The sequence below is a fragment of the Schistocerca nitens genome, chromosome 6 (genome assembly GCF_023898315.1).
Source record: "Schistocerca nitens isolate TAMUIC-IGC-003100 chromosome 6, iqSchNite1.1, whole genome shotgun sequence".
In the NCBI taxonomy this organism is placed as follows: Eukaryota; Metazoa; Arthropoda; class Insecta; order Orthoptera; family Acrididae; genus Schistocerca; species Schistocerca nitens.
In genome coordinates, this window is record NC_064619.1 from 294,596,212 (window position 1) to 294,612,413 (window position 16,202).

General features: G+C 43.3%; 1 protein-coding gene and 1 non-coding gene across 5 annotated transcripts in view; one reads left to right on the top strand and one right to left on the bottom strand.

Annotated features, from left to right (window-relative positions):
- LOC126263678 (hepatocyte nuclear factor 4-gamma-like) overlaps nt 1-16,202 on the bottom strand; it is a 684,513-nt gene that overhangs the window by 480,869 nt on the left and 187,442 nt on the right. The gene's annotated exons all lie outside the window — the stretch shown is intronic.
- Nucleotides 5,075-5,148, top strand: Trnat-ugu (transfer RNA threonine (anticodon UGU)). The gene has a single exon. It is a non-coding gene; the product is annotated as a tRNA-Thr (tRNA).

Below are 16,202 nucleotides of genomic sequence, written 5' to 3' on the forward strand. Positions count from 1 at the left end.
GAATTCTACAGAGCACCTTTGGGATGTTTTGGAACTCCGACTTCGTGCCGGATCTCACCGTCCGATATCGATACCTCTCCTCAGTACAGCACTCCCCAAGAAACCTTGCAGCACCTGATTGAATGTATGCCTGCGAGAATGGACGCTGTAATCAAGGGTAAGGGTGGGCCAATACCATATTGAGTTCCAGCATTACCGATGGAGGGCGCCACGAACTTTTAAGTCATTTTCAGCCAGGTGTCCGGATACTTTTGATCACGTAGTGTATATTAGTGAAGGTTTTCCATCTTCTCCTGAAAGTAGATTCATGTAGACCATATTGATTATGTCTGGAAAGAGATGGACACGTGTCTAACTCTTCCTATCTGTATGGCTTATTTTATTCTCTGTTGTACTCGTATAAAGCACGGATATTTTATTTTTTCCCTGCTACTGACAAAAAGGATCGGACGAAGATATCAAGTATTGAAATTCTTTCGACTATTTATCAGTTTTATGAAGCGAGTTATTATTTCATCCCACACGATTACATTAACGGCTCGTCTCGAATAAGGACAACGCGCTGCAGGATGAGCGGTAACTGAATTATAGGCCTACATACTATGATAAATTTTAACCAAAATGTCGAAAAACTGTTAGAATTCGTATCTGATACATGAAAACCGTACAATATCAACACGTAAACATGATTTGTTGGCTAACAATTTTTTCACCATTTTGGTAAACATTTCTCATGCTACACACGATTCAGTATTAGCATTTCCGTTCTTGATCGAGATACTCCATTATTGTAGTCAGTTTAGATGCGCGTCGGAAAAGCTGGAAACACAAAAAACGAATCGTTTGTAGCATACGTGGTGGTAGCGGCGCGAAAATGCGTAACAACGAACCGCATATGGAAATATCAATTTATCATTACGTCCGACTTCGCGCAACAAGAAACAACACAGTGCTAGGATATGGGATAGACCTACGCAACAAATTCAAAACTGAGATGCAGAAAGTAAAAGCGATTTTCATCACTCTGCGATCCAATAGATTAAATTCAACATAGTGTAATTAGAACGATGTGGTACCGACAGGTAGAATATTGACTTTTCAGTAAGTATTAGGTACAAAGTTAACACTGATGGACGTTTGCTGTCTTCGTCCGACCTTTCCTAATTGAATATGAATCGGTACAACCACTTCCAACGGAGTAGACTGAATGTGACAAAGTGCGGTAATCGGCAGTTGCAGTTTATCAGTCGTATGTGCACTGAAAGTGTTTGACACTTATGAAACTATAGCAGTATCCTCGACAATCAGTATTGACTATTTTTAGTTTTATTTTGTGATAGGTAATTGATGTCAGCAAGATGTCATTTTAATCAGAGGATGTCATTTGTCTTATTTACACTCGAACTGATATGAGCGTCCCGACGGATATTTTTTCTCACTGTCACTCATAGAAATCGATTACAACTCGTTAATGGTCTAACTAATGATTACGATGCGACCATTGTATCGTATATATCAGGATTCCGTACCTCAATCGGTAAAAATGAACCCGTATACGATGACATTTTGTTCGTCCATCTGTTTGGCTGCCTATCTGTCCGACTGTACAGAATTCATTTTCTCAGAAACGGGTAGACACATAAAGTTGAAATCTATGTCACTTATTAAGGTCTACGGTCCCTTGGCGGCAAAAGAAATTCAGGCATCTAAGTCAATGCAATCATAAGAGACGGCCATTTATGACAATATTTTGACACTCGCAAACTCACTCATCAACAGCTATATAGTATTTCTCGTTGACCTATAACCATGAAATTTGGCAAGAAACTAGGTTTCACAGTCCAGTAAAGAAAAAAATTCTAAAATTGTTAATCTGTAATTACGTCACAAGAAAAAACGAATTTTTGACGTTTTTATTTCTCCCTCTGCCTGTCCATATGTTAAGACCCCTTTTTCTCAATAATTACAGTAGCAAATGTGAAATTAAAGAATAAATATAAATTTAAAATTAAAAAATTCTCGAATGAATTGGAATTCTCGGGACCGATATCTGGCCAGTATCCATATCGATAACTTGTCGAGATTCTAGATTTCCGGGATGGTGAACTGTCATACGTTCAATTGATTGTGAACAGAACCCTCAGAGCGCCAGTCCTACCCGCACTTGGCTAATATTTTTCCCAATATATCTGCATTTACGGCGGTTGGATATGGTTACTAAAACAAACTGGGCGCACATGTACGAGAAGGATTGTAAAGGAGGTTATTAATATGCGAGAAAAGCGGAGGACATCAAACACATCAACGGCAGGAACTCGTCACGCAGATTTAAATAACCTTTTCCAATTTGTCCTGGTGTGGAATTTTAGTTTTCTTAATGCTTCTGGATGAGTTTATAACAGAAGAGAGGAGTACAGTATTCCCTTAATATAAAATGAAAATTGACATGATCAGATGCCTTGCCGCAGTTTTCTGTGAAATACTTTATCTAGTGACATGTGGTGTCTGTTCTGTCCATATGAGCGAGGACGACTCTAGGTATTTTCAGTGGTCATGCACCATGTCTTCCGAACGCCTGTGGGACTTAACGAAAACTACAAGTTATGGGGTTTATGGTTGTGGCGGGGGGGGGGGGGGGGGGGGGGGCTGCTGGCGCCTGACAAATTGATGAGAATAGAACGGGTCCAGATGGCCGTAATGGTTAAAGCAACCGTTGTACAAAAGCGGAGTATCCAGGTGCGAGTCCCACTCTGGCTCAAAGTTTCAACCTTCACCACTCATTTATTTCAGTGCCTGCAGGCAGTTGAAGTCCTAATTTCTCGTAATAGGCCTATAGAAAATATTTTGTCATTTCAAATACACTCCTGGAAATTGAAATAAGAACACCGTGAATTCATTGTCCCAGGAAGGGGAAACTTTATTGACACATTCCTGGGGTCAGATACATCACATGATCACACTGACAGAACCACAGGCACATAGACACAGGCAACAGAGCATGCACAATGTCGGCACTAGTACAGTGTATATCCACCTTTCGCAGCAATGCAGGCTGCTATTCTCCCATGGAGACGATCGTAGAGATGCTGGATGTAGTCCTGTGGAACGGCTTGCCATGCCATTTCCACCTGGCGCCTCAGTTGGACCAGCGTTCGTGCTGGACGTGCAGACCGCGTGAGACGACGCTTCATCCAGTCCCAAACATGCTCAATGGGGGACAGATCCGGAGATCTCGCTGGCCAGGGTAGTTGACTTACACCTTCTAGAGCACGTTGGGTGGCACGGGATACATGCGGACGTGCATTGTCCTGTTGGAACAGCAAGTTCCCTTGCCGGTCTAGGAATGGTAGAACGATGGGTTCGATGACGGTTTGGATGTACCGTGCACTATTCAGTGTCCCCTCGACGATCACCAGTGGTGTACGGCCAGTGTAGGAGATCGCTCCCCACACCATGATGCCGGGTGTTGCCCTGTGTGCCTCGGTCGTATGCAGTCCTGATTGTGGCGCTCACCTGCACGGCGCCAAACACGCATACGACCATCATTGGCACCAAGGCAGAAGCGACTCTCATCGCTGAAGACGACACGTCTCCATTCGTCCCTCCATTCACGCCTGTCGCGACACCACTGGAGGCGGGCTGCACGATGTTGGGGCGTGAGCGGAAGACGGCCTAACGGTGTGCGGGACCGTAGCCCAGCTTCATGGAGACGGTTGCGAATGGTCCTCGCCGATACCCCAGGAGCAACAGTGTCCCTAATTTGCTGGGAAATGGCGGTGCGGTCCCCTACGGCACTGCGTAGGATCCTACGGTCTTGGCGTGCATCCGTGCGTCGCTGCGGTCCGGTCCCAGGTCGACGGGCACGTGCACCTTCCGCCGACCACTGGCGACAACATCGATGTACTGTGGAGACCTCACGCCCCACGTGTTGAGCAATTCGGCGGTACGTCCACCCGGCCTCCCGCATGCCCACTATACGCCCCCGCTCAGAGTCCGTCAACTGCACATACGGTTCACGTCCACGCTGTCGCGGCATGCTACCAGTGTTAAAGACTGCGATGGAGCTCCGTATGCCACGGCAAACTGGCTGACACTGACGGCGGCGGTGCACAAATGCTGCGCAGCTAGCGCCATTCGACGGCCAACACCGCGGTTCCTGGTGTGTCCGCTGTGCCGTGCGTGTGATCATTGCTTGTACAGCCCTCTCGCAGTGTCCGGAGCAAGTATGGTGGGTCTGACACACCGGTGTCAATGTGTTCTTTTTTCCATTTCCCGGAGTGTACGTTATAATGCAGCCTAGGAATGTCAAAATAAGAGTGCTTGTTCCGGAAACATATGTTTTCCCCTTATGGACACGTTGGTGTCCATATTAAACGATGTCTAGTTCCTTTACCTTAGTTATGTAGGCTTTAAATATAAAAATCAGTATAACTCAAAGACGTGTGTCTACGATTTTTTTTTCTTTATTGAGTTTCGATTCCACCCGAAGGGGGCGGGCTGGCAGCAGCTTAGTATGCCGCTCTTCAGCCTACAGAATTTGTTTTAAAAAGAGGAAGATAATAAATAATAAAAACAGGCGATAAAATCGGAGACTTAAATGGTAACATGGCGGAAAAAATCGTGGAACTTGAAACATAGAAAACAAAGGGATTATATATATGAAGACAGTAACTGTTCTCGAAAGAACAGAATACTGTTGATGACCGTGCAGCTTTTCCCTGGAATAAATGATGACTAACTGAAACCCTTAGCTGCCGACAGGTGTTGTTGATATACCTCGATGTGGACAGCTGAAAATGTGTGCACGGTCATCAACAGTATTCTGTTCTTTCGAGAACAGTTACTGTCTTCATATATATAGTTAAAGGCTACCCAGCCATTGACCTTCGTCTGTGCGAATGCGCACAGGTTGTCCAAACTCTTACGGGAATCGCCAAAGCGTGCGCGGGTAATGAGTGAATGGGCAAATGTCTATAAGGTACATTACATATATAGAATTGTGGGCAGTTGGGAATGTGAGTCTCACGGGAAGCGTGCAAGGCATAAGTCCCTGCAGTCGCGCTATTCATCTGTGTCCTCGATGGCTCAGATGGATAGAGCGTCTGCCATGTAAGCAGGAGATCCCGGGTTCGAGTCCCGGTCGGGGCACACATTTTCAGCTGTCCACATCGAGGTATATCAACAACACCTGTCGGCAGCTAAGGGTTTTAGTTAATCATCATTTATCCAAAGGGATGATGATGCTAATAAAAATACATATGAAGCAGACAGGTAAAATAATAGACAGACAATTAAAAACACGGCGACAGTCTGGTTTCTGTTGGCAAGAGACATAAAAGTCACACCCAGCGACAGCATGATTTCTGTTCGCAACACTTTGGAAAGACGAGCAACACTGAACATTCACTTGAACACTGCACCAAAAAGTTGGCAAATATGACATACCACAGCCGAGGGCTGGTGGGGGGAACCTGGACGGGATGATGGGAAAATAAAAAGGGGGGAAGGAGAGTAAAAACGAAGGGGGGGGGAAGGGTGGAAAGGAGCCGATGGAGGACGAGGTGTGTCTACGATTTTTTTGCGTTACTTATAAAAATAGATGTCGTCCTTAGCTACGCCGATTTCGTCTCTATGTAAAGCATTTATTTTAATGTCCAGAGATATCATTTAAGCTCTTTCGTTTCTTTCTTCGGAACATATTACTAAAAAGAAACAAGCCGTTCCAATTCACATTATTTGTTGCATTAAGAGACAGTTGAGAGATAGCGGTGTTCTACAAAGAAGTTTCTGATAAGAAAACAATGCCGCAGTGCGGCAAGCGCCCATTGAGCCGGGCGCGACATCTGTCGGCGATTTGTCGAAGTTCGTGCAGCACGAAAGAAGTTGAGCTTTAATTGCCATGTAAACAGGAGTCTCTTATTCACTGCATCGTTGGAAGTTGTAGGAGAAGGAAAACTAACACTTAAGGTGTTTTTTAAATGTCTGTTTCTGCTTATTCTCACAATTTTGTTGGAATTACCAAAAAAAAAAATGTTTTCCATGGGCTTCAGCAAAATTCCAGCTCAGCGCTGTGATCGAGTTAATATCATTTACACGTCCTTTCTATTTTCAACGCTCCATCTTTATGAAATTTGCATAAACTTTATTTCTGTCTCGTGTCTATTGAAGCAGCAGTATATAAATACAAATCTAAACTGTGATAAGCATACTTTCAGAAAAGTAGGCCTGTTCAAAACAACTTTGACGCCGCTTAATAAATACCACTGCGAAATATGTGCATCTCAGGCATCTGTAGTCGTGATGCTGAAAATTATCTGCTTTGTTTTCTTTAATCTCTTTTTAAAAACTTTTAATTCTGTACTCACCTATGCCTACCAAGTTCACACAAAATCACGAGCCGGATTTATGCCACGGCTGAGGATTTAATAACGAGTGTGTGGTGAAAAAAGTTTATTATTTTAGCCCGAGTCATCGACAGATGAGGAGATAATTCCAATGCGGCTCTCAAGAACAGTGGAAAAGGGCCGCTGTATCACCTTCGGCGTCTTAGTTTTAGGATCGTTTGCAAAATAACTCTCTTAAACGTAGACCCTATCTCTGCGCTGGAAACTCGATATAGACGAATAATAAGTCTTTGCCTGTGGCTTCACCAGAGTATGCATACGTCACATATATTTCACACACACGCATACACGCACACACACGTATATATAGCGAATTTTGTCTTGCAGTTTCATCTGAATTCTGAGGAGCTTGTAACTCTGCCAGTAACTGATTATCGCTCAGAGAAAAAGGGCTGCCGTTGACAACTGCCTGTTTCTTCATTAATTTACACCATGCTGCTCTACAGTTGGACATTAATGGGTCTAGGGTTTTGAGCAGTGTGGCACGATCTTTGGCCCCGAAATCCGCAGACAATATTAATTGCTCGCTGCAGTGTTTATTTTCACAATCTAGATGATGCTGACAGGGGTCTGTTTTTGCTCTCTTTCATTTTTCGCCATTTATCTTTCCTTATTATTAAATTTATGAGCCACACACATGTTTTCTATGTCATTTGATAAAGTTCTAGGAAAGGGAATACTTCAGGAGCTAGCGTGGTCAATTCATTTTGATAAATGATAACCTATTTCTATTCTAACCTTGTGCCTAAAAGGTAGGCCTTATGTGAGACAGTCAGTTCCTTTTCTCTTTGGTAGAGTAGTGCCAACTTTTTAGGGCTCCTCCAAAGATGTCGACACTGAGTTTTCTCATATTTTTCGTCGGTACAAAGCCGTTGGAAGGCGCCTATTTAACTTACTCTGAGATCCACCACCGACCTATGATTTTAATTTTGTTCCCCAGAAGATGGCTTGGTATAATTTCATTTGAGTTTCCTACGTTTAATGGTTATTTTCTGTTAGTGAATCATTCAGCTATTTCAATTACGCGTTCGCATTTTTGTTTGTTTGTTTGTTTGTTCTCTTCATAGTGTAATTCCTTTGAAATTACTGTGAAATGAGCGAAATTAACATTTCCCTTTATTTCGCTCATCCAAGCCAGATGCCTTCAGCACTTGTGCCTCGTAACTTCAGTGAATGCATGTGTATCTAAAAATTAACATCTCTCAACTCGCGAGCATCATCCTTCATTTGATCAAGTATTTTACATCAAATTTTCGTAATGTGATTAAGTTAGTGATCTTGAGTGATAAATTTCAGTGTCATACCCGTGTTTAGATGGATAATCGCCTTAACCGATCTACTCATGGTGTGCTCCCATCAGTTTTATCGCGAATTTGGTAATCACTTCCTATGTGTTGGTGTTTCGACCTTAGTGTCATGTGGCAATCACGTATGATGAAAGTGACGATTTCGTTGTCACAGGCAGGACAAATAAATAGACACAAGTATTCCAAGCAAAACGAACCCCTGTTTATGTGGCAGAAACCCAGTTTGAATGGAGTTACTGAATTTACTGACTTTTGTGAGAAATCTCTAATGTAGATTGCTACCCCATTGTAGCCCACCACCCTCTTTCTTTTGTCTGTATGGTTTCATGATATTGGAATAAGGTGCTAAAATTCTTAGAACCTGTATGGTACACTTCATTAGGTGTACGCAAGACAGACTTATTTTCCGTTTTTATGAGATTTTATTTTGAACAATTAGTTCATGAGCCCACTCATAGCATAAATGGTAGCGAAAGCATACTTGACTTCTTAGCAACAAAAAATCCTGGGCTAATAGTGAGTATCATGACGAATACAGGGATTAGCGACCACAAGACAGTTGCTGCTAAGCTGAATACCGTAACACCCACAACCATCAAAAAGAAACGCAAAGTACATCTATTTAAAAAAGCTGATAAAAAAGCTCTTAACGCCTTTTTAACAGACCGTCTCCACTCCTTCCGATCTGATCACGTAAGCGTAGAAAAGATGTGGAATGATTTCAAAGAAATAATGCCGACGGCAATTGAGAGATATATACTACATAAATTAATAAGCGATGGTATTGATCCCCCATTGTACACAAAACGGGTCAAATCGTTGTTGCAGTAGCAATGAAAAATGCATGCCAAATCTAAAAGAACTCAAAATCTCCAAGATTGGCAAAGTTTTGCAGAAGTTCGAAATATAGCGCGTACTTCAAATGCGAAATGCTTTTAATAATTTCCACAACGAAACTCTGTCATGCAATCTGGCAAAAAAACCCAAAGAGATTATGGTCATACGTGAAGCACACCAGTGGCAAGACGCAATCAATACCTTCACTGCGCGATAACAACGGTGAAGTCACTGATGACAGTGTCACTAAAGCAGAGTTATTAAACACGGTTTTCCGAAACTCCTTCACCAAAGAAGACGAAGTAAATATTCCTGAATTCCAGTCAAGAACAACTGTCAAGATGAGAAACATAGAAGTAGGCATCCTCGATGTAGCAAAGCAGCTTAAATTACTCAATAAAGGTAAGGGCTCTGGTCCAGATTGTATACCAGTCAGGCTCCTTTCAGAATGTGCTGATGCAATAACTTTATATTAAGAAATTATATACAGCCGCCCGATCACAGAAAGTTCCGCACCTAAAGACTGGAAAATTGCTCGAATCACACCAAAAGCCAGAAAGCTAAATATGAGTAATTCGCTAAATTACAGGCCCACATCACTAACGTCGATTTGCAGTAGGGTTTTGGAACATGTGCTGTGTTCGAACGTTATGAATCGCCTCGAAGAAAACGATTTAGCCGGCCGGAGTGGCCGTGCGGTTCTAGGCGCTACAGTCTGGAGCCGCGAGACCGCTATGGTCGCAGGTTCGAATCCTGCCTCGGGCATGGATGTGTGTGCTCATGAAGTAATGAGTTGTATTGACAGGGGATGTCAAACTGATTCCATACTTTTAGATTTCCAGAAGGCTTTCGATACCGTTCCTCACAAGCGTCTTCTAACCAAACTGGGTGCCTATGGAATATCGCCTCAGTTGGGCGACTCGATTCATGATTTCCGGTCAGAAAAGTCACAGTTCGTAGTAATAGACGGAAAGTCATCGATTAAAACAGAAGTAATATCCGGCGTTCCCCAAGGAAGTGTTATAGGCCCTCTATTGTTCCTGATCTATATTAGCGACATAGGAGACAATCTCAGTAGCCGTAATAGATTGTTTGCAGATGATGCTCTCATTTACCGTCTTGTAAAGTCACAGATGACGAAACGATTTAGATAAGATATCTGTATGGTGCGAAAAGTGGCACTTGACCCTGAATAAAGCAAAGTGTGAAATTATTCACATGAGTACTAAAAGAAATCCGCTAAATTTCGAATACGCGATAAGTCACACATATCTTAATGCTGTAAATTCAAGTAAATACTTAGGGATAACAATTACAAATAACCTAAATTGGAACGATCACATAAATAATGTTGTGAGTAGAACAAACCAAAGACTGCGGTTCATTGGCAGAACACTTAGAAGGTGCAACAGATCTACTGAAGAGATTGCTTACACCACGCTTGTCCGCCGTTTTCTGGAGTATTGCTGTGCGGTGTGGGATCCGCATTGGGTAGGACTGACGGATGACACCGAAAACGTTCAGGGAAGTAGAACAGTAGAGAGACAGCTTGAAGGTGGTTCGCCGCGCGGGATTAGCCGAGCGACCTAGGGCGCTGCAGTCACGAACTGCGCGGCTGGTCCCGGCGGAGGTTCGAGTCCTCCCTCGGGCATGGGTGTGTGTGTTTGTCCTTAGGATAATTTAGGTTAAGTAGTGTGTGAGCTTAGGGACTGATGACCTTAGCAGTTAAGTCCCATAACATTTCACACAGATTTGAACATTTGAAGGTGTTTCACTGAAACCTCTGCCAGGCACTTCTTTGTGAATAGCAGAGTAATCACGTAGATGTAGAGTTCTTAGTTTTCGTATCCAAACCCAGATTTCTTAGTTTACGTATCCACGGCCACACAAGTTTTGCATGGCAGCGCTCCCACTGAGACTTGGCAGAGTGTGATTATTACGTATGTTAAGGGACAATTTTTTAAATATTTATGCACTAATGTTTAATATGCTTTGAGGGTGTTCAGATGATTTTCATAAAGGAGTAAATTAACAGATTGTCAGGTATTTGCTACCATGAGTAAAACAGATTACTTGAAGTCTGTTTCGTTGTGTGTTCGTAATATATTTGTAGTATCCTACCGTTGTGCAATCTAAAGTCAGGACTTAATTTTAAAAAAATGTACGCTACCAGGAGTGGACGACCCTGCATGCACGATAGACGATAACGATACGCAATAAATAAGTATATATTATTTGTTTCCCCCCTTTCGAGTCCAGGTAAAGCAGAAACGCCATAGTTATATGGGAAAAACGTACCGGTAAATCGGACAACTATAACTCATAAACTATCTAATCGGAAAAAGAACTAGCCGGTTTTTACTTATCTACACCTCCCAGACTACTTGAAATAAAAACTAGTCGATTGCTTTTAATGCATTGAACAAATCAAATAAGAGATTGCGCCTCGTACTCCTCCTCTCACAGTCATCGCAACCCCTAGCGGTAGTAGGCGTATCTCACTCGCATTATATTTTTATACAAATAATGAGTCATGTATATACCAATCTGCTTGAAAATTCTCCAGCAGCTCCTGAAGTTCGTTTTATGCCATACCCTTTCACCCTAAACTCTCAGCCGTAGGGGTTCCAGGGGTGTGTTACTGTAACGGCAATTTTTTTTCAGGTTGCAAGTGATATGTGCCCTAGTTTTGGTAGAAATTCTTTCATGCATTACAGAGATATACTGATAGGTCACTGTCTTTGTACCCACTTCCCTTCCCTTGTTTCCAGCTAATATAGGGTGCAACGTCATCGTGACTGTCACCAATAAACCTAGCTACCCAGAAAGCTGTGGATTTGAAACTAATTCGGTCGTTAACGAATATTAATATTTTTAAATGTCATATCTTCTAACCTCCACCCCACCCTAGGGATGGTTGAGGTACACAAATAGTCATAAAGACTTCTTCCTGTGAGACAGCGCAGCTGTACAACTCCATTTGTGTAATGAAGAAACCGCACAACAACAACCCTTTATCACACACACGACAGGTTTCGGAACACTTGAAATTCCGTCATCTGGTGTACAAAAATAAAATCATGTAAGCATCTGAACTCTTCCTCATCCCCACTGTTGCCACTGAACAAAAATTCCGTGTCTAATGTGTTAAAAGAGGACATAAATTCCATAAAGACCGTTTTGACACAGAACTTTTGTTCCATGACGACACTGGGGATGAGGATGATCTCAGATGATCAAGCGATTTTATTTTTTACAACAGATGTTGAAACTTTAATTGTTACGAAGTCAACTGTGTATGCAATAAAAGATTTTTGATTCAGCACCTGTTGTGCGGTTTCTTCAGTTCGCGAAATAAATAGTCATTTAAATACAAAATTCGTGTGAAATTGCTCCAGATGCTCCTGAGTTAAGCTTCTACATCGTCTACTTTTTAGCGTAGTTCTTGCCCCATAGAATCCTTCGCGGGCGCGCACACTGCTCATCGGATGAATGGCATAGGAACAAACAAACATTCGTTTTTAATATACACTCCTGGAAATTGAAATAAGAACACCGTGAATTCATTGTCCCAGGAAGGGGAAACTTTATTGACACATTCCTGGGGTCAGATACATCACATGATCACACTGACAGAACCACAGGCACATAGACACAGGCAACAGAGCATGCACAATGTCGGCACTAGTACAGTGTATATCCACCTTTCGCAGCAATGCAGGCTGCTATTCTCCCATGGAGACGATCGTAGAGATGCTGGATGTAGTCCTGTGGAACGGCTTGCCATGCCATTTCCACCTGGCGCCTCAGTTGGACCAGCGTTCGTGCTGGACGTGCAGACCGCGTGAGACGACGCTTCATCCAGTCCCAAACATGCTCAATGGGGGACAGATCCGGAGATCTTGCTGGCCAGGGTAGTTGACTTACACCTTCTAGAGCACGTTGGGTGGCACGGGATACATGCGGACGTGCATTGTCCTGTTGGAACAGCAAGTTCCCTTGCCGGTCTAGGAATGGTAGAACGATGGGTTCGATGACGGTTTGGATGTACCGTGCACTATTCAGTGTCCCCTCGACGATCACCAGTGGTGTACGGCCAGTGTAGGAGATCGCTCCCCACACCATGATGCCGGGTGTTGGCCCTGTGTGCCTCGGTCGTATGCAGTCCTGATTGTGGCGCTCACCTGCACGGCGCCAAACACGCATACGACCATCATTGGCACCAAGGCAGAAGCGACTCTCATCGCTGAAGACGACACGTCTCCATTCGTCCCTCCATTCACGCCTGTCGCGACACCACTGGAGGCGGGCTGCACGATGTTGGGGCGTGAGCGGAAGACGGCCTAACGGTGTGCGGGACCGTAGCCCAGCTTCATGGAGACGGTTGCGAATGGTCCTCGCCGATACCCCAGGAGCAACAGTGTCCCTAATTTGCTGGGAAGTGGCGGTGCGGTCCCCTACGGCACTGCGTAGGATCCTACGGTCTTGGCGTGCATCCGTGCGTCGCTGCGGTCCGGTCCCAGGTCGACGGGCACGTGCACCTTCCGCCGACCACTGGCGACAACATCGATGTACTGTGGAGACCTCACGCCCCACGTGTTGAGCAATTCGGCGGTACGTCCACCCGGCCTCCCGCATGCCCACCATACGCCCTCGCTCAAAGTCCGTCAACTGCACATACGGTTCACGTCCACGCTGTCGCGGCATGCTACCAGTGTTAAAGACTGCGATGGAGCTCCGTATGCCACGGCAAACTGGCTGACACTGACGGCGGCGGTGCACAAATGCTGCGCAGCTAGCGCCATTCGACGGCCAACACCGGGGTTCCTGGTGTGTCCGCTGTGCCGTGCGTGTGATCATTGCTTGTACAGCCCTCTCGCAGTGTCCGGAGCAAGTATGGTGGGTCTGACACACCGGTGTCAATGTGTTCTTTTTTCCATTTCTAGGAGTGTATTACATACATACGTAAGTGCTTCAAATACAAGTTCGCACTGTTCTCTCTGTGCCCGCATCTCGTGGTCGTGCGGTAGCGTTCTCGCTTCCCACGCCCGGGTTCCCGGGTTCGATTCCCGGCGGGGTCAGGGATTTTCTCTGCCTCGTGATGGCTGGGTGTTGTGTGTTGTCCTTAGGTTAGTTAGGTTTAAGTAGTTCTAAGTTCTTGGGGACTTATGACCACACTAGTTGAGTCCCATAGTGCTCAGAGCCATTTGAACCATTTGTTCTCTCTGTCTCTCTCTCTCTCTCTCTCTCTCTCTCTCTCTCTCTCTCTCACACACACACACACATACACACACAACAAATACTTCTGTGGTTAAAACACTTCTGAAGTTTAATATTGGAAATCCTATTTAGTTTATCAAAAGCAATTAAGTCATTTACTTTTCTCTTTATTTTGCTGCCCATCTAAATCGGTTTCTTCAGCTGCCCGAAATTTAAAAAAAGTAAATTAATTAATCAACTCGTTATATGACTTCAGTGCCAACTTGTACCGTTTTATTTACGATATGGTGCTTATACATCATTTTATTCTTACTGTAACTGATTTTCCGGTCTTCTTTCAAGTTTTCTCCATTAAAGTTCTCTAATTCTTTGCTAATGTTTATTTGCACTACAAGCAAACAATTTGAGTTGCAAAACAAAAGTGGTTTAGATATGATCCATTAAGAAGTAATCCCTGTTTGTTTTCCCAGATTAAGGTTGCGTTAATTTCCTCTGAGAATAGTTTTAATGATATAGAAACACCTTGATGGAGTAACTGTATTGTCAGGCGGGCGACAGTACGCCCAGCAGCCTAAATAAGGTAAGATCGTGGACACTACAAATTGTTCTAATTGTTCAGTCCTTTCTTATTAAATGAGGAGCTGTCCGAAAGTATTAAGCCTCAAGACATTAATAACTGCGAACGGACAAAATGGCATTTACGTCTCCAACATATATATTAGTCGTAGTACGTTTGTAATAGGACTCAAGACATCAGGAAAATCTACAGCACATTATTTCCATTTAAAGTAACTCTCAACGAAATTTCTTTTACCTTAGTGGGTGTTGAAGTATCTCTGCTTGTCTTGATTGTGAGACTTGCATAATCGGCGAAGATAAGCATTTAAGTTACTACTCTCTGCCTTCTCCCAGATAATAATTTTTGCAGAATATTATGAAAGAGTTTGCTGTTCAACGCTGTTGTAATTTTTTGTCAAGCACCCACAAAAAAGCATTTAATTTTCCTAGATAATGTGGTTATGCAGAAGAAAACGCTAGAAAAAGAACTTTTGTGTCGTATTTGAGCCCGGCCTTGGGGCCAGCTATAAGTTCTACAAGTGCCTCTATATGTAGGAAACAGTCAAGTTTGAACTTGAGAGGGTACTTTCCTCTACGCAATACACGTTCACCTTACGCCATTAGTGAACAGAGCGAGAGAAGAGAGTAAAAGAGTCGTAAACACTGAAGTAGTAAGGTGTAATTCAAATCACTCGCACCATACAAATACCTTTAGCGAACAATGCGTAGGAGACAAAACGGGGCAATTTTGTACGTTCAGACAAAGGCAAAACGGGTAGCAGGCATTAATTTATCAGTGTAATACCACTGCAGAACCAATAAAGGAATATTAATTATTTTCATTGACTCTTTGGTTCACCTGGGTGTCTCGTCTCCCTATGAGCTCAGACTTTTAACTTGCAGAAATAGACTGGCCTCATTATAGACAATATACATTATTTCTCAGTTTACCACATCTGCTATATTCAAGTGACTGAGTGACAATGAGAAGTATTCTGTCTGTTTGCTTGTCTGCTGTTCTACGCTCTGGTAAGTCTTGATGGCTATGTTTCTACGAGACACGACATGCATAACAGACGAGGCGGCGTTGTGGCAGCATAATGCGCACATAATTATTACCAAAGGTCGTACTCATGTCCAAAAAACGACCACAATAAACAGCCCGAATACATATTCATTGAAATTAAACTTCTCAACAGAGAGTGTCTTAACCTGTATAATATACTAGCCTCCCAAAGTTAGACAGCTCTCTGATTTTTGAATCCGCACTCCCAGGTCTTAAATCTTTGTATGTAGGTAGAGATATGAACAGAAATTTGGTTACTGACAGTCTTTATGTATCAAAATTCAGGCATGTTCTTTCCTACTCAAACACTGCATTGCTTCCATTCGCGTCAAGTCACCATAAACCTTTCAGATGAATACTAGTCCGGTTTCAGGAAAACATAGTATCATGACGACCGCTCTTACAAAAATTGGCTGAACAACTAAAATATGGTGTGGGTAAACAAGAGGCGGCTAGTCTTTGCTTTTTGGATTTCAGTTAAGTCAACACACTTGACTTAGACGTTCTACTTGTTAAAATCACAAGTCAAAATTTTTCTTCAAGGGCTATACAATGTATCCACTGATACCTTACATCCTACCGACAGATCACCAATGATCGGGGCAAGAAGGTCACGATGGAGGGATGTAGCATCAGTAAAGAATCGCTAATGTATAAGTTAATGATACGTCGACTATTCTCTGCCATTACAAATATCTTCCATGCGCTGACGGCCTTCAGTTACAACCAAGTGCAATTCCAACAAGCCTGTGTGCAGCCATCCAGATCCAGAACATAAATGCTGACTTACTTTCTTTAGCAGAGTGGGCG